This window comes from Rhinopithecus roxellana, chromosome 21 (genome assembly GCF_007565055.1).
Source record: "Rhinopithecus roxellana isolate Shanxi Qingling chromosome 21, ASM756505v1, whole genome shotgun sequence".
NCBI lineage: Eukaryota > Metazoa > Chordata > Mammalia > Primates > Cercopithecidae > Rhinopithecus > Rhinopithecus roxellana.
This window is the reverse complement of record NC_044569.1, coordinates 25,868,996-25,895,804: the sequence shown is the minus strand read 5'-3', so window position 1 is coordinate 25,895,804 and position 26,809 is coordinate 25,868,996.

Below are 26,809 nucleotides of genomic sequence, written 5' to 3'. Positions count from 1 at the left end.
AAGGCTTTTTTTTGTGTGTGTCTCTATCTCCTTCAGTTCTGCTCTGCTTTTAGTTATTTCTGGTCTTCTGCTAGTTTTTGAATTTGTTTGCCTTTGCTTCTCTAGTTCTTTTCATGGTGATGTTAAGGTGTCGATTTTATATATTTCCCACTTTCTCCTGTGGGCATTTAGTGCTATAAATTTCCCCGTGAACACTGCTTTGGCTGTGTCCAAGAGATTTTGGTACATTATATCTTTGTTCTCATTGATTTCAAAGAACTTATTTATTTCTGCCTTAGTTTTGTTATTTACCCAGGAGTCACTCAATAGCAGGTTGTTTGGTTTCCATGGAGTTGTGCTGTTTTGAGTGAGTTTCTTAATCCTGAGTTCTAATTTGATTGCACTGTGTTCTGAGAGAATGTTTTTTATGATTTCCATTATTTAGCATTTTGCTGAGGAGTGTTTTACCTCCAATTTTAGAATAAGTGTGATGTGATACTGAGAAGAATGTATATTCTGTTGATTCAGGGTGGAGAGTTCTGTAAATGTCTATTAGGTCCCCTTGGTCCAGAGCTGAATTTAAGTCCTGAATACTCTTGTTAATTTTCTATCTGATTGATTTGCCTAATATTGACAGTGGGGTGTAGGGTGTTAAATTCTCCCACTATTATAGTTTGAGAGTCTAAGTCTCTTTGTAGGTCTATAAGAACTAGCTTTATGAATATATGCTCCTGTATTAGGCGCATATATATATTTAGGATAGTTAGCTCTTCTTGTTGTAGTGATCCCTTTATCATTATGTAATGCCCTTGTCTTTTTTCTTTCTTTGTTTGTGTAAAGTCTGTTTTATCAGAGACTAGGAATGCAACCGCTGCTTTTTTTTTTCTTTCTTTCCATTAGCTTGGTAAATATTTCTCCATCCCTTTATTTGAGCCTATGTGTGTCTTTGCACGTGAAATGGGTCTTCTAAATACAGCACACCGATAGGTCTTGACTTTTTATCCAATTTACCAGTCTGTGTCTTTTAATTGGAGAATTTAGCCTAGTTACATTTGAGGTTAATATTATTATGTGTGAATTTGATCCTGTAATTATGATGCTAGCTGGTTATTTTGCCCATTAGTTGATGCAGTTTCTTCATAGTGTTGATGATCTTTACAATTTGGTATATTTTTACAGTGACTGGTACCAGTTTTTCTTTTCCATATTTAGTACTTCCTTCAGAAGCTCTCATAAGGCAGGCCAGGTGGTGACAACATCTCTCAGCATTTGCTCATCTGTAAGGATTTTATTTCTCCTTTGCTTATGAAGCTTAGTTTGGCTGGATATGAAATTCTAGGTTGAATTTTTGTTTTTTTTTTAAGAATGTTGAAATTTGGCCCCCTACTCTCTTTCGGCTCATGGTGTTTCTGCAGAGAGATCTGCTGTTAGTCTGATGGGCTTCCCTATGTGGGTAACCCGACCTTTTTTTCTCGCTGTCCTTAATATTTTTTCCTTCGTTTCAATCTTGGTGAATCTGACAATCATGTGCCTTGGGGTTCCCCTTCTCGAGGAGTATCTTTGTGGTATTCTCTGTATTTCCTGAATTTGAATGTTGACCTGTCTTGCAAGGCTGGGGGAAGTTTTCCTGGATAATATCCTGAAAAGTGTTTTCCAACTTGGTTCCATTCTCCCCGTTACTTTCAGGTAAACCAATCAAACATGGGTTTAGTCTTTTCACATAGTCTTATATCAAGATGGATTAAAAACTTAAACGTTAGACCTAAAATCATAAAAAATCTAGAAGAAAATCTAGGCAATACAATTCAGGACATAGGCATAGGCAAAGACTTCATGGCTAAAACACCAAAAGCAATGGCAACAAAAGCCAAAATTGACAAATGGGATCTAATTGAACGAAAGAGCTTCTGCTCAGCAAAAGAAACTATCATCAGCATGAAATGGCAACCTACAGAATGGGAGAAAATTTTTGCAATCTCTCCATCTGACAAAGGGCTAATATCCAAAATCTACAAGGAACTTAAATTTACAAGTAAAAAACAAACAACCTGATCAAAAAGTGGGTGAAGGATATGAATGGACACTTCTCAAAAGAAGACAGATACACAGCCAACAAACACATGAAAAAAAGCTCATTATCACTGGTCATTAGGTAAATGCAAATCAAAACCACAATGAAATACCATCTCACACCAGTCAGAATGGTGATCATGAAAAAGTTAGGAAACAACAGATGCTGGAGAGGCAGTGGAGGAATAGGATCACTTTTACACTGTTGGTGGGAGTGTAAATTAGTTCAACCATTGCGGAAGACAGTGTCGTAATTCCTCAAGGATCTAGAACCAGAAATACCATTTAATCCAGCAATCCAATTACTGAGTATACACCAAAAGGATTATAAATTATTCTACTATAAAGACACATGCACACATATGTTTATTGTGGCACACTATTCACAATAGCTAAGACTTGGAACCAATCAAAATGCCCATCAATGATAGACTGGATAAAGAAAATGTGGCACATATACACCATGGAATACTATGCAGCCATAAGAAAGGATGAGTTCATGTCCTTTGTAGGGACATGGATGAAGCTGGAACCATCACTCTCAGCAAGCTAACATAGGAACAGAAAACCAAACACCACATGTTCTCACTCATAAGTAGGAGCTGAACAATGAGAACACATGGACAGAGGGAGAGGAATATCTTACAGCGGGGCCTGTCAGTGGGTGTGGGGCTAGGGCAGGAATAGCGTTAGGAGAAATACCTAATGTAGATGGTGGGTTGATGGGTGCAGCAAACCACCATGGCATTTGTATACCTATGTAACAAACTTGCACATTCTGCACATGTATATGTATCTCAGAACTTAACGCATTATATATATATATACACACACAGCAGAAAAAAAAGATCATCTCCGAATCTGAGACCATTTCTCTGTGACACTATCTGCCTCAATTCTTCACTGAAATTAGTAGTAATTATTGCTATTGGTTTAGATTCTGCTATGAAGTTATTGTTTTTGGAGGTCAAGAGTCAACACAGAAAGGATCACATTTTTTGCTTAGAAGGCATTGGCTGCCCTGGCTCCTGAGCCTAATTCTTCACCTGCACAGTGATGGGGATAGCAGTGCCTGTCTCATAAGGGGCATATCACAGGACCCAGTGTAAAATTAATACTGATCAAATGCCAAAAGTATTATTAAATTAATCTATTACATTAAAGATAAGATGGAGAGTTTTTGCTTCATTCAATCAATATTTGCTGCAGTTACCACTATAAACTGCAAAGAGGGTGTACATTATTCTCCATTTCCTAAAGAAGACATTCAGGAATAGGCGCCCACTCACTAGCAGTATTCTTGCAAAAACAAATAATGTGTGACAATGTGCATTAAGATAACCTTTCAGGAACCTCCTGACATATATGCTGGCAGTTATATGAAGATATGATACCAGTTCCCACGGGGAAAGAATTTAGTTTTTGTCAAATTTCTGCTTTCTGACAATAGAAGTGGTAAGACTATCAAAAGAGGCAAAGGTGAAAGAAAAAAAATGAACAAATAAACAAAAACAACTTGTTAGAATGTGGAGTTTTTTTTTTTTTTAAGCTTATATTTTAAGTTCTGGGATACATCCGCAGAACGCGCAGGTTTGTTAAACGGGTATACCTGTGGCATGGTGGTTTGCCTCACCAATCAACGTGTCATCTACATTAGGAATTTCTCCTAATGCTATCCCTTCCCAAGCCCCCCACCCCACAACAGGCTCCAGTGTGTGATGTTTCACTCCTTGTGTCCATGTGTTCTCATTTTTCAACTCCCACTTATGAGTGAGAACATGTGCTGTTTGGTTTTCTGTTCCTGCATTAGTTTGCTGAGAATGATGGTTCCACCTTCATTCATGTCCCTGCAAAGGATATGAACGCATCCTTTTTCATGGCTGCATAGTATTCCATGATGTGTAAGTGCCACATTTTCTTTATCCAGTCTACAATTGATCAGCATTTGGATTGGTTCCATGTCTTTGCTATTGTGAACAGTGCTGCAATAAACATATATGTGTCTTTATAGTAGAATGTGTCTTTATAGTAGAATTATTTATAATCCTTTGGGTATATACCCAGTAATGGGATTGCTGGCTCAAATGGTATTTCTGGTAGGATGTGGAGATTCTTTTAAAACACAAGGATTTGAAGAAATTGTCTCAGAAAGAATAGCTACTACTTCTAAAAGGTAGTTAGACTCATTTCATGGATGTGCACTGATTAGTGGAGAGAAGGATGGTTAAAATCAGAAAGGTTGGAGCATATGAGTGATGCTCTGATGTCCCATATGAGCCCTGACCTCCTGCCCGGTTTGGAAGCAAATGATGGCCAACAGTACAATCCGCCAATTCCCGGGACTCGCAGGACTCCTTTACAGAGGCAGAATAAAGTTGAACTATGCAAATGTGGCCACTTTCCTCTGACAAGCACTCCTCAGCCAGCAACCATTTAGACAAAAATCCCTGAGATAACGTTTACCATTAAAATTAGAGAATTCAAACATAACGTATATTTCTTCCAGAATACCAGGAATGCTTACAAGCTGACTTAGGAGTTTAAGACTCTAATTCCAAGCTTGAAACAACAGCCATTGAGAGTCTCTGGAGGCAATGGTCGTTGTTTAAAAACTCCTTATTTATTTTTTACCTTGTATGTGCTGAAATCCAGACTTTCAACGCATTGTATTACAGAGGGATGTGTTTTTTCAGGAAAGATATTTTTTTAAAAAATCTAATACAACTAGGTTGACTATATAACTATATAATTTTTTCCCCAAACATTTTAAGAGTGACAGCAACTCTATTAATTACAAGGACAGGGCTCTTTTAGTTAAGTCAGGGTTATAACTACCATAAACATCACAAAAATGAGAAGATATATTGAAGAGGTCTCTGCCTTTAATTTATGCTAGATGCTCTGTCTCCAATGTTTTTGGGGTCTATTTCACTTAGCTTCTCTCTCAGTTTCCCTCCTATCAATTAAGCCCTTTTAAGGAAATAAATCTAAGTTCATGAGGCTGGGATCCTGACACTATACCTTCTCATTCCTAATTTTCTCTTCCAGAAGAGTGGGCCCTATCTAATCAACTCCAATCCACTGATTGGTTGTTACCTATTAGGCACAACTGGTTTTGAAGCTCAGTGAAAGAAGGAATGATTCTATATTTTGTGTGTATTATTGTATCCTTAGTCCATTTTACAGTGTTTGACAAGTAATAGGGACTAAATAAATGAACCATTGAATGCATGCATAAATGGTAGTGCCTGGTAATTTTGTCATGGGAAGCCTTAAATCTGTGCCTCCTCTGCTATATAGAATCTCCTTGAACATCATTATCTGTGCGAATCTATATATTTGTATTCACTTTATATGTTCAAAATCTTCCCTCAGCTCCCACTGAGTGATTCTTCAATATAAGGCCTTATAATTCTATACCCCGTTTAATGGTTAGGACATTGTTTAAGCTGACATCCAGGAAAATATTATGTCTCAGGTCAAAGATTAAATCTATGATTTCCCCAGGGAACTTGTGATTTTTATCCTTAGGGATAATGACAATATTATCATTCACCATGTGAACTTTTGTTTCTATTTGCAGCATCACTTAGTAGGAGCAATTTCCAGCATCTTGTTGCAACACCCTTATTGACTTTCCATTTTAATTTTACATGTTGTTTCTCTGCTATTTTATTATTTTGTTCACATGTATTTATTTTATTGTTTGTTCTCCTTTAAACAACTTTAAATTATCTGTGGAATATAGCCAGGAAAATAAAATGGAAAGTGCCTCATAATTTCTAGCATATAGTAAGCACCCAATAAATGTTGGTTCCACTGCTTTCCCTCCCCCTACTATTCTTTTCACTGACAATCTGTTCTCAAACAATATTTTCAGCTTATTTTTTAAGCCTCTTCATGTGAATATGACACGAAATGTCTCATTACTGAAAATATATTGACCTATATCATTCCAGAGACTCAGTCTGGCAAATTCCAAAGGTCTAAAATATTAGGAGAATCAACTGAGGTAGCCATATATGACAAAATGTTTTCTCTTTGTACATCAACGTAATTATAACAAAGGTTAAATATTAATTTTAACAAATCACTGATAACAAGGCTTAATTACTAATTGACAGGCCAGTCCATAAGGATTTGGAAGTCAAAGCTAGTATTGGTGTTCTACACCCCGCATGGTCACTGGCTCTGCTCTGACTTGTGTTATTAAGTCCTTGGCTGGGAAAGATTAGGTCAGCTCTCTCAAATTCCTTGGGGGTCTATGAAACTTCCAGTACTATCACAGCTGTACTTCACCTCTGACTGTTGTTAGCAATGTCACCATCCTCTGCAGCCTCATCCAAAGCATTGTATTATGTCACATATGGCAGCTCCATGGAAAACCCACCAGTTATCACCACTGAGTGTTCTAGATCACCCAGGGAGAGTTCACAGAAGTCCCTAAAGGAATGCCCTTCCTGCTACATGGAATTTCAGTAGAGATGGCAGGGAATGCTTGCTTTCTTTGACTAAAAATTCCTCCATGAACTATTTTTATTTTTAATAAATAGGTTTATCGAAGTCTAAGTGTCATTTTAAAACTGCACATATTTCTTTTTCTTTTCCTTTTTTTTTTTTTTTTTTTTTGATGGAGTCTCTCTCTGTCACCAGGCTGGAGTCCAATTGCGTGATCTTGGCTCACTGTAACTTCCGCCTCCCGAGTTCAAGCGATTCTCCTGCCTCAGCCTCCCAAGTAGCTGAGACTACAGGCACGTGCCACCATGACCAGCAAATTTTTGCATTTTTAGTAGAGACGGGGTGTCACCATGTTGGCCAGGCTGCTCTTGAACTCCTGACCTCAGGAGATCTGCCCGCCTCTGCCTCCCAAAGTGCTAGGATTACAGGCCTGAACCCCCACGCCCAGTCAACTGCACATCTTTCATGTACACAATTTGATGCGTTTGCACTGCATAGTCAAGTGAGTGCAGATATTTTCTGAAGTGGCCTGATGTTTCCCCACAGGAAGCCCAGAGAAGAACAGAGCAAGGCTTGCTCTGCTTTAGTCACCAAAGTCTTTATTCTAATTTTTCCATTACCTATTCATAATCTTCTCAGAAATATCATCTTACCTTTCTTATTTGTTATTATCCTACTTAATGAAGGGGTCCTAATTCTTTTTCTGTGTATGTGTTTATATTTTATATATACTTTTGACCTGTTATCATCCATATATTATGCTAAACTCTCATTTTTTATTATACCAGCCTTCAATATTTGATAGGTAAGATGCTTTACATAGAGTACCGATATTAAGTGTACAGTTTGAAGATCATTGGTAATTCTATTACCCCTGAAAAATCTTTAATGTCCTTTTGTATGAATTTATTCATGTTGCAGCATGTATTCAGAGTTTGCTCCCCCAGCTTAGAACTCTAATAAATATGGAAAAATATGTTTATTCATTTTCCAGTTGATAGAAATTTGGTTGGTTTCCAGTTTGAAGTTATTGTAATAAAGTTACTATAAACATTCCAAAGCAAGATTGTTTTGTGAATGTGTGATTTTCTTTCCTTGGATATGTACCTTGCTTTAAGAATTGCTGGGCTACATGGTATGTTTATGTGTTTAAATTTAAAAGAAACTCCTGATATTTTCCCCGAGAAAACTTTAAAGGATTACACTGCAGGTAGCAACGTAAGAGATGTATGTTTGCTTCACACTCTTTCCAAGACCTGGTATTTTCAGGCATTTAATTTCAGCTATTGTAATAAAGATATAGTGGTACTTCCTTGCAGCTTCCTGTGAATGACTTTGTGCAACATTTTGAAGGGTGGGAGGGTTTAGTGGTCATTCACGTATCATTTATTTGAAATATTTGTTCAGATATTAGCTCATTTTAAATTTGATAGGTGTTCTGCACATCTGGATGTGAGACCTTTATCAGATATATGTGTTGCACATATGTCTCCAGGTTGTGTCTTGCAGCTCCATTTTTTTAGCAATGTCTTTGATGAGAAAAAGTTTTCATTTAAGGCTTGGCGCAGTGGATCACATCTGTAATCCCACCACTTTGAGAGGCCGAGAAGGGAGGTTGGTTTGACCCCAGGAGTTTGAGACCAGCCTGGGCAACATAGTGAGACCTCATCTCTATAAAAAATACAAAAATTACCTGGGTGTATGAAATAAATATTCATAAACTGAATTTTATCTACATATTCAGTTTATGAATATTTGTCTTTACAATTAGTTCCCTTTGTGTTCTTCTTGAGAAACTTTATCTCTCCTTATTACAAGATTTTTCTTCACCTGTAATCCTCACAACTCTGTCAGGTAGAGAGATATCATTTTAAATTCTACATCAATTCACAATATAAAGTTGTCTGTCAAAGTAATCCAAAAGGAAAATTTCAATAAAAAATACCAAAACATGCATGCTTTTCAAAACTCTGAATGTTTAGAGTTAAAAAATACTCTAAACTAATATGATTATTGTTCAATATTTGTATAGATATAGAGTGTCACTATATTGCCCAGGCTGACTTTGAACTTGTAGCTTCAAATAGTCCTCACACATTAGCCTCCCAAAGTGCTGGGAAAAATATAAGCCTCACTAAGCCTTTAAATTAATTATTAATAAATATAAAGTATATTAAGAAAAATAGAAAAGAAGAACCACTGTTATTAGTTACATTTTTATGAGTGTTTTAAAGTTTTCTTATAATTATTTTTGTAATTTTTATGAGGTAGTATTGTTTCTTGATTTTTTTGATACCTAATGATTGATTTATTTAATTGCTTAAAATTTTTGTAATTTGTTTCTATGGGTGCACAGATAGAGGCAGGTAATTTTGAGATAAGAAGTATCATATTAGAAATTAAATGCTGTTAACTAAAATCAACTTTAGGGTTATAAATTAGTTTTGCACATATGAAACCTAACATCTAGGCACACCTACACACAAATACATCTATTTCTTTGGTTCTTATGAAAAATAGCACGCCCAAAATCAAATGCTATTCTTTCAGAAAAATATGTTGTTAATTTAATTTCAGCAACCAATTTTAAAAATGCTTCCTTCTTTGTAAGACATAAAATATATAAATAATTACCTTCAACTGAAATAATATCTGAGACAGAATTAGAATGTTTTGAACATTTTTCTTCGAGTAATAAATTAACAGAAAGATAATAAGATTAAACGGTATTACTAAAATAGTGCTAATAAATGGTGATTATTCAATATTGTATTTTATTCAACTTCAAAAAATCCTTACCATCTCCCCTTTCTTGCTTTAAAAATCTTGGGATTTATTAATATATAATGGTTACATTTTTTTCATTTTAGTTCTCTTTGTATATTTATGGTTTATAATAGTTTAGTGACCCATGGATAGGGTTTTCCCAGCAGGTAATAATGTGATTATTTTTTTTCTTCTGCCAGGAAATAACCAACCCTAGGTCAGCATTACTTAAATAAATAGGTGATTATGTAGCTAAAGGGGAAAAAGAGATATGTGTTAAGAAGCAAAATTTTAATTTTTAATGATTGAAACATATTTTCTTAAGCTAATATAAAACGCTTTACATTTGCCACCTTTTTATTGAAAGTACATTAGCCTAAGTTCACTGCTGAGTATGTACCTAATGGAAAGAATAAATCTCTGAACACCACCGAGCATACAAATTTGGTTTTGACTGGTGCAATATCTTGAGGTTAATAGGCAGAAACGATATAATTTAATGCTAACCCTTCTATGTTGTTGTGTTGTATGGAAACATGAATTTTGGATTAAAAGTTATCATTACATCGCTATTTTATTTATTGTTTCAAGTTTGTCAAAGAATATGATAATTTAGGTTATTAAATTAATTTTCTGCAGAATCTGAATAAAAATGGAAATATTTAGAATTGTCTGAGAATTCATTTTATCAGTGTCAGAGTATTTAGTGTACTTCCTGGGACTAAAAGCTCAATTAATGCTATCTTTCCCCTTTATGATTCCAATATCCTTAGGGGCTAATATTAACATGTAATGTGCATAATTTGAGAACAATATAATACCAGTAGTTTGTGATGTTAAGTCCTCCTCATAATTGTAAATATACTGGTTGCCTTCACCTTTCTTTAAATTGTGTGGGGGGTGAGTGAAAAAAATAGACTGACTCTGAAAAGTAATTGTAAAGTGACTGTAAAGATTCATAAAGAGCACTGCTAAAATTCAGTACCATCGGTGTGCTTTAGGGAATGATTTGTCTTTGGGCTCCAAACTAAACAATACATTTGACAGATCCTGTATCCTAGTCTATTCAGAGAGGAACAATCCCAAGTGTGTTTTAGGATTTGGGACCTCTACCCTAGTAAACGCCAACCTACAAACAGAATCAGCAAGCACTGACTTGGTGCCCTGGTGCGTTATTCGTGAGGATATTCTGAAAGAATTCTTACTTTGGTTTCCTGCTGTATGTTAACCAGTGTCCTTCAGATGCTAAAACTGGCCCTTACTACTGCAGTCAAATGAGTTAAGAATCTTGCACTATAGGTTACCCTGAGTCACTCAAGTGATCTTGGGTTGGGGTGCAATGGAAACGCTGAGGAAATGAAGCTCCTAGTTAACCCTTTTCCACAGGAAAATCTCCACTATCATTTTTGCATACATTAGCTTTTTACATAAGGTTGCACACAAAGAAAAAATTCCAGTGCTGTTTTTAAAAAGGGTAGAAACAATTTTTCAGAGCGTTGACTAAAGAAGCATACAATATACAGAGCAAACAACTAACATGTCCTGTAGTAGTGAAAAAGCTAAGCACTGATTCCCCTTACCTGCATATTTCAAAGTACATCAATGATTGCTGTACAGTTTCAAAGGAACACGTTTTCTAGTTTCTATCTCCAAATATAAAAATTAAGTTTAGTAAAAGTTGCCATCATGACCAGATATTATTCATATTAACTTCAATTTAATAACTTACATTTTGTATAAAATTGACATTTTTGTAGGTTAAAAATGAGAAGATGTTGACAGTCTTCTATGGTTGATTCGAACACACCTTTCTATGTTCAAGAACAGAGGTAAAGTATGCACAGGATGGAAAGTTATTCCAAATTAAGATAGTGAGAAACATTAGGGAAAGATTCATAGATAAAATGACACATAGTGTCACAGCTATCCTTTATTTAGTGTGGTTCCTTAAATATGAGTGTGTTTCTGGGGTGACCGTTAGAGAGCAAGAGAGGATGCCGGCAAAAGTGAAATCTCAGGAAGTCCAGCCTGATGATCACGGAGGTTTAGAAGGGAATCATTATGGATGGAAGATGAGACCAGGTTAAGAGGTCCTAGAAAGCCAGCAGACACATTAGGCTGGATGCGGTAGGAGAGAGAGCGCTGGTGGAAGCCTTTTGATCCTACAACTTCAGACACATGTCCTGAGAATGTATGTAATTTTATTTAGTACAAGGGCACATATATAGTTTGGAAAATTAAAAGAAAGAAGGAGATTATGCAAATGTGTATAAATGTATATATAAGTACTATGTGTTCATCATCACCTTAACTTATAAACTTGCCAGCTCCATAAATGAAACAATTTGCTAGCGATATATCACAAACTTAAATCTGACAAAGACACCAGAATAAATATTTTCTTCTGAGTCTTTATTTTCAGAAGCTTGATATACCTTTAAAAACTATGCCATTTTTTTAATCTCCTTACTATAAAATATTGAGATTCTTCAAATTCAGTATTGTTTTTGATCCAGTCATAAAATGATATAAAATGTATGTATTGGATAAAAAGTTTGCTAAGGTAAATAACATAAAAGGGAAGAATTAATGATAACAGCCTAACTCTTTCAAAAGAGCAAACTCTTTCAATATAAATTTTGCAAAAATGAGAAAAGCAGTCTTAGAGCAGGAAGGCACATTTTTCTTAATTTTACAAATGTTCAATAATGCTAAGTGATTGAATAACAAGACTATTTTAAGGGAGACTATTTTTTTAAACAAGAAAATAAGAACTCTTTTAACAAAACACATACACAAACTGTTAATTTGATATAAATAAATTTAAGTCAGATAATACAGGGAAGGTATCTGACATCTTTTAGCTCTCACATTAAATTACTGTATATATTTATGAAAAATCAAAGGTGATACTCTCATTATATGTTACATGTTGTACAATTTGTCTTTCTTGTATTTCCAATTATTTATTTCCCTCTGTTAGCTTTAAATATTAAGACTCTATGACTTTCTTATTATTTATTTTTCTGCTTCCTTTGCTCCTACCCCATTCTATGAAAATTCCTCTTCAGGTTTTACCAATGATTCAGTAAAGGGGTAATAAAACTTTAAATGGATTTTTTTGTATATGAAAATCAAAAGGGAATAAGTGAACAAATAATATAAACATTACTTATATTTAAAATTTTGCCAACATGTGGCAGGTTTGATTTTTTCTTCTTTGGTGTGGTATATTCTTGTGAATAAGTGAACATCCAAATAAATGAACATTACAGATATGCTGTGTCTATAATAATTTGTTTAAAACTACTATGTACATGCATTCAACAGAATTCCCTGCTATCTCCCCTTACATTCGAAAAACTAACAGTGTTAGTAAAACTTGCTCCTATTTCTTGCTTTTGACACTAATGGGAGTTTTCAGTAAAGACTTCAGGTCCAATTGATGCATGAGCCTAGTAGCTCTCCTTAATTGTGTTTGTAAATTCAATAGCTATTATAGAAAGAGACATTCCTGGCTACACTTTACGAAAATTATTATACCTACTAGATCATACTTTATTCGTTCTTCACTTCTATGTGTTTTAAAACTGGTGTTAAGAGTAACTCAGAAATGTATACTTGTCTCTCACCAACTTTGGGAGGTTTTGTTCTATTATATATTCCTCTGATAACTCAATGCATTGTGTGTAAATGAAACATAATGGTGTTGAGAGACTACTAAGAAGAATGGAACAGATTATTTTTATATAAAAACATAGTATTAGAAATAAAATTATTTTGGGATTCTTTGAAATGTGTTCTTAATTGTAAGAAATAAAAAGGTGTGAGAGTTGCAAATTTATATAAATAATATTTAATATCAAATATTGACATTTTTCCAACATTGGGGAACATTTTAAGCTGTAGATCCTCCAAAAACATTCTCACTGTCTGTCTAAATGTGTATCACATAATCCAAATTGAAATATAGACTCAAGAATAAAGCATTTGTAATCTTGCTGTGTTGGAGAAGCATTGGCCACGTCGTGTAAACATTCACTTTTTTTGTGAATGACTTGGTTGATGCTTCCTGGCAACTTCTACTAAGGCACTCACTGCCCCTTACCCTACTTGCCCTGTAGGAGGATCACCGATGTTGTTCTCTCAGCTTATGATGAACATTCAGAAATGTCTGACTATATTTTATAAGGCAAGCAGCAATGGAAGAAGTGAAGAAGACTGGTCAGCCTCAAGGCTTTTCTATTTCCCCAAATATATCATGCTTTGATTTCTGCATCATGACACAAGGAAATCTGCTAAGCAGATTTTCTTTCACAATTCAAAATTATAAGTGGCACTAATAATGGGATCATAAGATTCAAGCCCAGAGAAGCAGGAAAGAGAACAAAGAAGTGAGATAGGGGGAGGGTGCAGTGGCTCACATCTATAATCCCAGCACTTTGGAAAGCTGAGGCGGGTGGATCACTTGAGGCCCGGAGTTTGAGACCAGCATGGCCAACATAGGGAGACCCTGTCTCTAATTAAAACACAAAAGTGAGCCAGGCAGGTTGGTGCCATGCCTGTAGTCCCAGCTACTCAGGAGGCTGAGGCAAGAGAATTCTTGGAGCCTGGGAGATGGTGGTTGCAGTGAGCAGAGATCAAGTCCCTGCACACAGCCTGTGTGACAGAGTGAGACTCTGTCTAAAATAAAAAAAAAAATTTTTTAAGTGAGTTAGGGAAAAAGGGGACCTTATAAGAGAGTTTGTTACAGAATTAGCCACAGCATCAATACAAATAATACAATCAATACAAACAATAACAAACAATCTGTTATTGCCAGAATTCTACAGAGAAACTACAAGAAGGTACTCAGTGAGATGTGACAAGAGTGTTGCTGACTGCGCATAAGATGAAGCATTGTTTATTTTTGCCAGTGGGTGACACAAGAGAGTAAGAGCAGCAATAGCAGCAGCGTTCTCATCAGTGACAACAGATACGGGAAAAACAGCAACCCAGCTCTATAACAACACAAGTTGGATTTACCCTTCGGAAAACAAAGATGCAAAAATCTGAACTGATACGTAAACTGAATATGGCTCAAATTACTATTTGTATACATCAAATCCACTTTTACATTCAGGATATTAAAGTTTTACCAGAAAATAAGATGCCCTGATGTTTTCCCTGAGAAGGGAAGAAAGATCCAGTTCATTCAGGTTGTTGCTAGTTGTAATCAAGGGCCAGTAAACTAGGCCCATGGCCTAGTCCAGCCCATGAGGCTGTTTTGTATGTTTGCAGATGACACCTTTTACATACTTAAAAATTGAAGAAAAAAAGAGAAAAATCTATGATATATACCTTAGCACATATAAAGTACTGTATCTGTATCTGTTCACAAAATAAGTTTGCCAGCCCCTTTTCTAAAACACTGTGAAAGGGGTTAGCAAACTAAGCCATTGCCCCCCATTACTGCATCTAGAGCAGAGACTGTATTTAATTTTTATCCTGTCTTTTTTTTTCTACACCCCCTTCAGCTGGTCTGAGTTGCTTGCCTTCTGGGGTGACCTAGACCTTTATTCCTGAGAGTCTGACAATAGGTTTTCCATACAAAAGAATCACTTTAAGGGAAGGAGAAGATTCTTTGTCCATTGTCTTCGTGGTTACACATGAATTGAGAATTGGATAGGACATAACATAAATCATGTCCAGTTTTCATTGTCTAATAGTGAAGATTTGGAAGCTTGGGGTCATTTTAGGGGGTGAAGATTCACATTTGTTTGTTTTTCAGATTTGAAGTTTTCTGGCTAATGTATTTTTTCAATCATTTACTGAGATTGTAAAATATTTCTATCTCATCAATTTTGAAATATAAAGCCAAGTGTCTTGACTAAATACAGTCTACAAATGTGATAATTTTCTTTTTCTTTTACCCAGCGGGTTCTGTGCTCTGTCTTTCCTCCAGCTCTCAGATTAATAGGTTGTGACCAACGCAAGGCAATTCAAACAATTGTCCCAGGTAAGGAGAAAGTATTCTTAATATAGACTTTGCCAGCCTTCTTACATTCTCTGTTTGGAAGAGAATAATTAGCAAGTAGCATGGGAGAAAAGTAGAACTCAGGTCCCATCATTATTTATTTCTTTGGTAAAGATTTTTTTTTAATATGGTGTCCCCTAGAACAAACCAGAGTTTGGGATATAAAATGTGGCTTTTGATTGCTTTTCTCTACAACATTAAGTTCTGTATGTTTGGGTCTTTCCCTTTAGGAACATTATCAGCTGTTACTAATGGAAATCAATGTAATAGTGATTTAAACAAAGAAAAATATATTTTTCTTACCTAATAATTGTGTAGGTTGGTCCTAGTTAGTTTGTACCCCATCCTTTGGGTATGCCTCGATATACGTATTGACATTTTACCTTAACAGCATTGCCTCAGCCAGGTGCAGTGCCTCATGCCTGTAATTCCAGCACTGGAGGTCCCGGCAGGAGGATCACTTGAGGTCAGGTGTTTTAGATCAGCCTGGGCAACATAGCAAGACCCCATCTCTAGAAAAAGAAAACAACAAACTTTATTTTAGTTAGGTGGGTGTGGTGTTGTAAGTCTGTAGTCCTAGTTATTCAAGAGGGTGAAGTGGGAGGATTGCTTGAAATCAAAGTTTCAGGGCTGTAGTCAGCTATGATCATACCACCACATTCTAGCCTGGGTGACAGAATGAGACCACGTCTCTAGAACAAGAAAAAAAAAAAAAAGAATATTGCTTTATTATGAAAATTGACACAGATGATCACATTCTAAAACAGAAAATTGAGGTGTATGAGACAGAAATACTTATTTCTACCTAGATATAACTAAAATTGTTCCCAGAAACCCCAAAAGATTACCCCTTACATATCAATTGCTTAAGTCACATCACTTAAAAGTCACAATTGCTGTCCTTTCTACAAGGGAGGGGAACTGGTGAAATGAGTACCTGGCAAAAGGAAAGCAGTTGTCATGACAGGCCAAGACTAATGGTAACTTACTGCCTGAGACAGGGTTAGAGGCCAGCCTAAAAATTTGGAATATTTTTACTAAGAAACAAAGAGTGAGCCCGGTGTGGTGGCTCACATCTGTAATCCCAGAACTTTGGGAGGCTGAGGCAGGTGGATCACAAGGTCAGAAGTTTGAGACCAGCCTGGCTAACATTGGTGAAACCCTGTCTCTACTAAAAATGCAAAAATTAGCCAAGCATGGTGGTGCACGCCTGTAATCCCAGCTACTCGGAGGCTGAGGCAGGAGAATCTCTTGAACTCAGGAGGCAGAGGTTGCAGTGAGCCGAGATCATGCCCTTTCACTCCAGCCTGGGTTATAGAGTGAGACTCCATCTCAAAAAAAAAAGGAATCAAAGAGTGAGGGTCTGAATCAGCAAAAAATTCCATTCTGAGTTCACTGGGTTTATCTCTTGATATGTAACATAACGTCTTCAAAGTAAATAAAGCCCACTTTTGTTTTGTCAAAGCCTTCCTGGTAAGACAACCGTCATAGTATAAAATCAGAAATAGATTGACGGTTAAAACTGAGCAACAATTCTATTATTGTAGCCATTATTGCTCTTTCTCTGATGTACTAAAGCGCATTGATTTAGTGGTTGAACGGCCAAACAATATCATCAATTTTAAAAAGTGTTTCTCACTTCAGTTTTTTTTCAAAATATTATACCAATTACTATGTCTTAATGACTTCCAAGTGACAGGCACTATAACTTTAAACTGAGAATTATATTTGAGGATAATTAATTTAAGAGCTTAGTTAATTTTTCATCATTAACTCATCCTTTGAATTGTTTCCTTAATATGAAGAAAATGAACTTATTGATCCTTATATTGTCACCTGGATATCTTTATGATTATTACATAAAACTCCCTGAATAATATTTCTGAACATGAAACTACATTACATGCAGCAATTAAAATCTGACCTCGGCTTCACCATCATCAGACTTTGTGCAGAGTTTTCTAGGCTAGACTCATGCCATATTTTAAGAGATATGTTTAGACATAGACTTAATTTGTGTTTGATATTTTAAGGCAATTACATGTTAAAAATAATATATTTTTAGAAGTTTTTTAAATTATATTTTTAATGAATTATATGAAGATACATAAACATAATGGCTGCTTTCAAAATGTTTGCCAAATATCTTCAAGTAACTCTTCAAGAAAGTTTAAAATTCTTTCATATGTTTTATAATTTTCTCCTCCTGATATTTGTATGTGTCAGAAACATGTAACTGAAGTGTATTATTTAGAAATATTTAATTTGTTGATGATGCTAATATGTACTATGGTTAAATTCATAGAGTGGCAGAAAGTGACATAAAATGGCTACAGTATTCAAGTTTATCTTAGTGGATAAATGTTAGCATTTTAACAAATGATTTTATCTAAAGTATGCCTTCATTTTTATTAAGTAACATTTAGATAGCTGCTATTTCCTCAAATTGTACTCACATTAATAGTATTTGTGTAGTGGTTAATTTTGTGTCAAATAACTGGGTTAAGGGATGCCTGGATAGAGATAAAACACTATTTCTGGGTAGGCCTATGGTGGTTTCTAAAAGAGAGTAGCTTTTGAATTAGTAACTGAATAAAGAAGAACCAGAATATCTATCTTCACCTATGTGGGTGGGCATCATCACAGGCAGACAAAGAGCAAGTTTGCTGCCTTTCTTCTTAAGCTGGGATATTCATCTTCTCTTCCTCTCAAACACTGGAGCTCCTTTCAAGGGCCTTTGTACTTCAGGACAACATGAGCACCTCCAATCTCTCTCTTTGGACTTGAACTGGAAGTTACATCATTGGCTTCCCTGTTTCTTAGACTTTCAGGTGCTCCAGCTTACAGATGACGTTTTGTGGGACTTTTTTTTTTTGACTTTCATAATGACATGAGCCATTCCCAAAATAAATCTCCTCATATAGCTAAATCTATATCCTATTTTTCTGTTTCTCTGAAGAACCCTAATATAATCTGTCACATGGAGGTGTTTCAGTTTATTCCTGTTCTGTAACAAAATACCCAAGACCAGATAATTTATAAACAACAGAAATTTGTTTTTCGCAAATCTGGAGGCTGTATAGTCAAAGAGTAAGTTCCAGCAGAGTGTGGCTGCTGCTGAGAGCTCTCTTCCTGGCTCTTGCAGACAGTCACCTTCTTACTGTGAAGAGAAAGAAAAAGAGGAGAAGAGAAGAATCAATCTTCCTCTTCTACAAGGCACAATCCTGTGGACTTAGGACTACATTCTCTCCTTGACCTCACTTAACCTTACTTACCTCCTAAGAACACAATCTCCAGATATAGTCACATTTAGGGATTAGGGGGGCTTCAATATATGAAGTGTTTGAGGGGGCATGAAACATGAACAAAAATAATTTGAACATATTTTAATCATGTTTAAATTCAGTTGCATAAGCATATGATGTGAAATATATTTAATTATAACCAAAAAACCAAAAACAAACAAACAAACAAAAAAACCCACTTGTCGAGGGTTTTTATCTGATAGTGAAAAACAGACTCAATATCTATAGGCCTGAGTTTAATCTCTAGTAAATTAGGGAAATGGAAAGATCTTAACCTATTTTACAAATTTTGGACCACATTTTCTGAAATAATTTTGAAAACCTCTTTGCCCTCTTGTATATTGTCAGGTTAATATCTAAAACATTTAAAAGTTTTAACGGTTGAAAACAAAATAGTTTCTTCCAGTTTTAAAACTATATAGGCATAAACAATATTACTAAAATATTGATATAAATATTGGTGCTACATATTTGTTTTATTTCATTTGAGAAAATTGCCTACAAGGTTATCTAGTCAGCAAAGCCAGTCTCAATTGTAAAGTATGATCAATCAATCAAACTTATTTAAGACAGAAAATTAAATTTTAAATTCAAATAAATATATTAATAGGTGTCCTCATGACAATTATCTCATCTCTTAATTCTAACATAGTGAAAAGAGGAAGGAAGAGAGGAAGGACGAAAAAGACTACGTCATAAGTTTGTAACTTGGAAGGAAAAACAAGCCTTCTTTATAATATTAACGATACAAACCTTTTTTCCTTTTTTGCTTTATGGAACTTGTCATCAAATTCTATATATTCACAATAGATTCAGCCCTTTTTTGTGTTCATTCAGAAGGTTTTATTCCTAGAGATGAAAGGATCATTGTAAAATGTCCCATGTAGGACATTATGCTTTTCTTTTATGAAGTGAGAGACAGATATATTGAAAGAAAATTGCATCAAAACTATGACATGTCATCTTATCTCATTCAAAATGGCTTTTATTCAAGAGACAAGCCATACCAATGTTGGTGAGGATGTGGGGAAAGAGGAATCCTCACACACTGTTGGCGGGAATGTAAATTAGTACAACCATTATTGAGAACAGCAAGGAGGTTCCTTTAGAGCTACCATACGATTGAGCAATCCCACTGCTGGATATATATAGAAAGGAAATCAATATATTGAAGAGATACAATAGCAAAGATATGTGTCAACATAAATAGTTGAACTTGGTAAAATATTTGAGAAATTTTCTGAACCAAATATGAGTGACCAATGACCCCTGACACAGCCCTCTGGAGATCCTGAGACTATGCACCTGTGGTCAGAATACAGTTTAGTATTTTATATATTTCAGGGAGACATAAGACATGAATCAATACTTGTCAGATGTCCATTAGTTCAGATTGGAAAGTCTGCACAATTGGAAGCAGCAGTTACCAGGTTATAGGCAGATTCAAATGTTCTGATTAGCACTTTGTTGAAAGAGTTATTATCTAAAGACTTGGTATTAGTAGAAAGAAATATCTTGGTTAGGATAAGGGGTTGTGGAGAGCAAGGTTTTATCATGGAGATGTAGCGTCCAGGTAACAAGCTTCAGAGAGATAGAGAATAGAATGATGGTTGCCAGAGGCCGAGAAGGGTAGTGGAGAGATGAGATAAAAAAGGTTTGGCTAATGGCTACAAACATACAGTTAGATCTGTTAAAAGAAAACCTTCAGCTGAATTAAATTTAAAGGAGTTTAACTGAGCAATGAACAATTCACAAATTGGGCAGCCCCCAGAATCACACCAGATTTGAGAGACTCCAGGGATGCCTCCTGGTCAGAATAAATTTATAGATATAAAAAGGGAAGTGACATACAGAAATCGGAAGTGAGGTACAGAAATAGTTGGATTGGTTACAGGTTGGCCTTTGCCTTATTTGAACACAGTTTGAACACTTTAGCAGTCTATGAGTGGTTGTGAGGAAACAGAGAGACCCTCTCATATTGTTTTATACTGAGTAGCTGTTTTAAGGAAAAAACAAGGAAGTAAAACCAAAGACAGGCAGCCCAGCGCCAGACCCAAAACCAGGCCTGGACTTGCCTGGCCTAAACCCAGTAGTTAAAAATCAACTCATAACTTAGAAACCAATGTTATTCATAGATTCCAGACATTGTGTAGAAGAACGTTGTAAAACTCCCTGCCCTGTTCTGTTTCTCTCTATCAGTGCATGAAACCCCTGTCACGTATCCCCTAGATTGCTCAATTAATCACGACCCTTGCATATGAAATCTTTAGTGTTATGAGCCCTTAAAAGGGACAGAAATTGTGCACTCAGGGAGCTCAGATTTTAATGCAGTAGCTTGGTATGCTCCCAACTGAATAAAGCCCTTCCTTCTACAACTCGGTATCGAAGAGGTTTTGTCTGTGGCTCCTTCTGCTACACTTCTTGGTTCCCTGACCCGGAAGTGAGGTGACTGACAGACGGCCTTGGCAGCCCCTTTGGTGGCTTAGGCCCGCCCTGTGGAGCATCCCTGGGGGGACTCCAGCCAGCCTAAGAGCACTCCCGGGTAGGCAATTGCCCTGGTGGAACAACTCATCAGAGCAGCACGTAGCGGGGCCCCCGTGGAGGATTAACACAGTGGCTGAACACTGGGAAGAAACAGGCACTTGGAGTCTGGACATCTGAAACTTGGTAAGACTAGTCTTTGGAACTTGCCCACTCCATTTGAGTGGAAGTGTGGCTTGATCACATATGGTGTGCCTTTATTAGCACTTTGGTGTTGGTTTTGGTTTTGACTTGGTTTGAATTGCTTGACAGGACCGGTTTGAGAACTTGCCCACTCCATTTGAGTGGAAGCGTGGCCTGATCATCCACGGCGTGCCTCTGTTGGCACTTTAGTTTTGGTTTTGACTTGGTTTAAGTTGCTTGACAGGACTGCTCTTGGGAACTTGCCTACTCCATTTGAGTAGAAGCATGGCCTGATCACCCATGGTGTGCCTGTACTGGCACTTTGGTTTTTGCTTTTGACTTGACTTAGATTGCTTAATACTTTGGTTTTGGTTTCGACCTGGCTTGGATTTCTGGATACGCTGATTTTGGTTTTGATTTTGGTTTGCTGTAAACTGCAGAAGTGTGTGTGTGCCCTTTTTACTTGATATTTGTTTTGTGCTGTGCGTGTGGTGTGAGCGAAGTGTTCTGTCTCAAAAAAGCATAGGTCAGGCACAAATAAGCCCACTCCACTAGAAATTTTGTTAAAAAATTTCAAGAAAAGGAAAAAAAGGGGGGTGGCAGAATTTATATAAAAAGAATGTTATATGGTAAATTCTTGTCCTGAAATAAATTAACTGGTTGTTTAAAGAAAAAAATGTTTATAAGAAGTCAGAAAAGTAAGACATGTCGAAAAATTATCTGCAAAAGCCGTGAAAAAAAGTTATAAAAAATTTTATGCAAAAAATGTTGTATAATGTAAAAGTAATAAGGCCTCCTGAGTACTGTTGAAAAAACAGTTTATGTGCAAGGTGTATAAGAAAAGTAAAACATACCTTTGGTAAAAAGATTATAAGGAGGCATAAGAATGTGGAGTTTTACCTACGTTAAAAGATTTAAAAAAATTATTGTTTTGAAAGTTTAAGCAAGTTTTAAAATGTTCATTATAAAGAAAATGCTGTGTGTAAACATATTAGCTAAAGTTAAAAAGACATCATCCAGTTTTTCTGTGAACTGGACATTAAAGTAAAAATGCAACAAGTTTTTCTTAAAGCATCAACCTGCTGTTTAACAAAAATTATAAAAGGTTAAAAAGAGTCTATAAAATCTTACCTTATGGTCAAACATGAAAAATTAAATATGTCTACAAGGTTTTATTAAAATTAAGTTTCATATTAATAACACTAATATAAAGGTAAATTTTAGTTTATCTGGTATAAAAATCATACAAGAAGCATTGTTAAATATAAAATGGTGTTTAGCTTTCTTTGGTCTAAAAACTAATAAAGATAGGTGCTAAATAAAACATTCATTTCACTGGAGGATCATAGAAGTTAAATGCTTAAAACAAACTTTGTCAATTAAGACAGCATACCAAGTTGCAAATGCCTGGTTAAAATGGATCAAATATTCCATCTGCAAGTTAAACAAAAGCAATTGTTATGCTTGTGCACATGGCAGGCCAGAGGCCCTGATTGTCCCCGTTCCACTAAGGTGGTCCTCCAGTCCACCAGGCGTGGGCTGCATGGTAGCTCTTTTCCAGGATTCTACAGCCTGGAGTAGTAAGTCATGCCAAGCTCTCTCTGCTATACTCCAAAGTCCCTGCGGGTCAGCCCCCGGGGTCATCCAGCTTCTGTCTCCCAACTCTAAGTTCACTTCGTGTTTCTCACAGCAGGGAGGAGACAGCATTCCTTGGAGACCTGAAGGGATGTAGTGAGCTTGAGAATTTTCAAGAGCTTATCAATCAGTCAGCCCTTGTTCATCCCCGAGCAGATGTGTGGTGGTTTTATAGTGGACCTTTATACTACGCACTCTGCCAAATAACTAGAGTGGCACTTGTGCTTTAGTCCATTTGGCTATCCCTTTCACCCTGGCATTTCATCCACCAGAGGAAGAAAAAAAATAAAAACAAAAATAATAAGACATCGTAAAGCGAGAGAAGCCCCTTTTAGGTCTTTCAACTCTCACATCTATTTAGATGCAATTGGAGCCCCACAAGGAATACCAGATCAATTTAAAGCTTGAAATCAAATAGTTACAGGATTTAAGTCAATATTTTGGTAGATGACAGTCAATAAAAATGTAGATTAAATAAACTACAACTATTACAACCAACAGCAATGACCTTTTAATGAGTTAAAAAGAAAAGCTCATGTCAGACCCAGTCCTGAGGCTACTTGACCTGACAAAACTCTTTACACTCTATGTGTCAGAAAGAGAAAAAATAGCAGTTGGAGTTTTAACCCAGCCTGTAGAGCCCTTGGTGGCCTATCTCTCAAAACAACTAGACAAGGTTTCCAAAGGCTGGCCCCCATGTCCAAGGGCCCTGACAGCAATGGCCCTGTTAGCACAAGAAGCAGATAAGCTAACTCTTAGGCAAAACCTAAACATAAAGTCCCCCCATGCTGTGATAATTTTAATAAATACCAAAGGATACCATTATCTAATGAATGCTAGACTAACTGGATACCAAAGCTTGCTCTGTGAAAATCCCTGCATAATCATTGAAGTTTTGCGACACCCTGAACCCCGCCACCTTGTTCCAGGTATCCGAGAGCCCAGTTAAACATAACTGTGTAGAAGTATTGGACTCAGTTTATTCTAGTGGGCCCAACCTCTGAGACCATCCTTACACATCAGTAGACTGCGAGCTATACGTGGATGGGAGTAGCTTCCCGAATCCCTGCAAAGTGACTCTGAAGAAGATGACAAGCCCTGCTCCAGTCACACCTGGAAGCTGACTGGTCCATGCACAGCCAAAGCATGAGGAAACTCATTACGGGACTCATTTTCCTTAAAATGTGGACTTGTACAGTAAAGACTTCAAGTGACCTTCCTCAGACTGAGGGCTGTTCCCAGTATATACATCAAGTCACTGAGGTAGGACAAAAGATTATTACAGTCCTATTATTTTATAGTTATTATAAGCGTACCAGGACTCTAAAAGAAACTTGTTTGTATAATGCTATTCTATCCAAGATATGTAGCCCAGGAAATAACCAACCTGATGCATGTTATGACCCATTTTAAGCCTCCCATGATCACAGTTTTTAGGACAAAATTAAGGACTAGTCTTTTTCTAGGCGACACAAATAAAGTAATAGCTAGGACAGAAGAAAGAAGGGTCTCCAAGCATATAACCCTAAAATTTAATGCTTGTGCCACTGTCAATAGCAGTCGGCATGGAATAAGATGCAGTTCTTAAAAAAAAAAAAAAAAAAAAAAAAAAAAAAAAAGGTTACACGACAGGAAATAAGTATGTCTGCCATGAATTAAATTCATGTGCAAATGTATGTAATTACTGGTCTTGTGTCATCTAGACTACTTTAAAAAAGGATGAAAAAGACCCTGTTTAGTTCCAAAAAGAAGAAGGCAGCCCCTCCTCTATGAGTGGAAGTTGCAACCTTGACCTAGAAATTCCAGCTAGTCCAGTCTCTCAGTCCCTTATGTCAACAGGAAAACCCAAGTGCTGTTGGGGAGGTTGGCCAATGACCGCTCTAACTGCTTCCTGCTGAATTGGGGCATAGTAGGGGTTGTGCAGTTGAGATTTCATCGGGAGGGGTGCCTTCAATGTCATTAACATCGGAGCATGGGCTAGCAGGCTGGTCCAGGGGTCCATGGTAGATCTTAGGCATGGACTGCAGCTGGGGCTCCATTTGAAGAACCATTTTTTGAGTATGGGTACAGAGGGTTTCATGTAGTTTTGAGAGATCTAGCCCTTTGTACGGGCTAGGGTTGCTATGTACCCTGGTCAGTTGGGAGATTACTTCCTTTACGTGGTTTTCTCTTACCTGATCTTGAACTCCACCTCTATCAGACATACCGGTATTGGTGTAGTAAGTTCAACAGACAGTGGTTCCAAGTCCTCCAGGACAACTAGGATTAATCATTTTTCCTGTCTAATAATGAATATTTGCATGCATGCCAAGAGTGGCAGAGTTATAGCAGTTGCGGGGCATATGTATGTGGGCAGTGAAGGTGGGGCTTCCCTTAGATAAACTCCTATACAAGGGGGTGTCAATATTTCCGGGATGCCGCAATCTCCATAGAATCTCTTGGTAAGGGGAGCTACTGGTCACACAGCAGCATGGAGGGGGTGCAGTGAGAGTGAAAGGGGGTAAGATAACACTAAAGAGAAAAAATACGATAAGGGAGGGCCATGGGGGTTTACGATTTTAGTTACTTTCCTCTTGGTTGCTGTTTGAAGAGCAGGTGTAGATCCTCTAGAGGTTCACAGGAATAGATATAGCATTGTCTTCTGGATTTTTGGGTTCCTTTGGCAGTATCCAGGGTTTGACACGAGTGTGATGTATCCAAGACTCCACTCTAGCCACTTTAACCACAGTTGGAGTAGATAAAATGACTGGGTAGGGTCCTTCCCAGGATGTATCTGGGGTGGGGAATTACAGGGAAGGGACTTGACTAATACCATGTTGCCAGGGTGGAATAGTTCCTTTCCCTCTTCTTAGGTATAGGCTCCTTGTTATATTTTAAGAACTTGTTGATATATGGCTAAGGAGGTGATGTCTGCAACTAGGTTGGCCGTCTCTCAGTTAAGCACAAGGTCATTGGTTAGGAAGGGCCGTCCATACAGCATTTCATATGGGCTAAGTCCTTCTTTTCGGGGAGAGTTTCGGATTCTTAGCAAGGCTACAGGCCACAGAGCAGACCATGCGAGGTGGTTTCCTGGCTTAGCTTTTTCAGATGTCTTTTGAGTGTTTCATTCATTTTCTCAACTTTTCCTGAGGACTGCATCCTCCAGGCGCAGTGGAAGTGATACTGTATACCTAACGCCCGGGATACTCCCTGGGTTACTGTAGCCTTGAAAGCAGGGGCATTGTCACTCTGTAAGCCCTGTGGAAGTCCGAATCTGGGAACTATTTCATAAACGAGTGCCTTTATTACCTCTTGGGCCTTTTTTGTCCTACAGGGGAAGGCCTCTGCCCAACCAGCGAAAGTATCTACGTAGACTAGTAGATACTGAAATCCCTGAGATTTGGGCATGTGGGTAAAATCTAGTTGCCAGTCTTCTCCTGGGTAATGCCTGTTCTTTGTTCTCCTAAAGGAGCCTGGCGATAAGGCAGGGGATTACTTCTTTGGCACACTTCATAGGCCCTGACTATCTGCTTGATAGTTTTGAAAAGGCCTGGTCCAGTAAACAATGATTTGGCCATCTGATAGGTGCTATCAATGCCTAAGTGAAAGGTTTGGTGAAGGGTTTTAAGTAATTTCCATTGGTTAGCTGCAGGCAAAACTATTTTCCCTTCTTCAGTGGCTAGCCATCCTGAGGGGAGAAAACTATGTCCTTGTGAGGTTCCCCATTCTATTTCTCCTGCTCAGTACTGGGGCTTGGTTTCCCGGAGGGGATTACCCCATACCAGGGGTCCTTCTATAAGCATTTCTAATGCAGGTTCCTGCCTTGTGGCTCTTTTAGCTTCAATATCTGCTTGGCGGTTCCTTTCTATTTCCCTTTCCTTTCCTTTCTGATGACCGCGACAGTGTAAGACTGCCACCTCTTTAGGTTTCTATACAG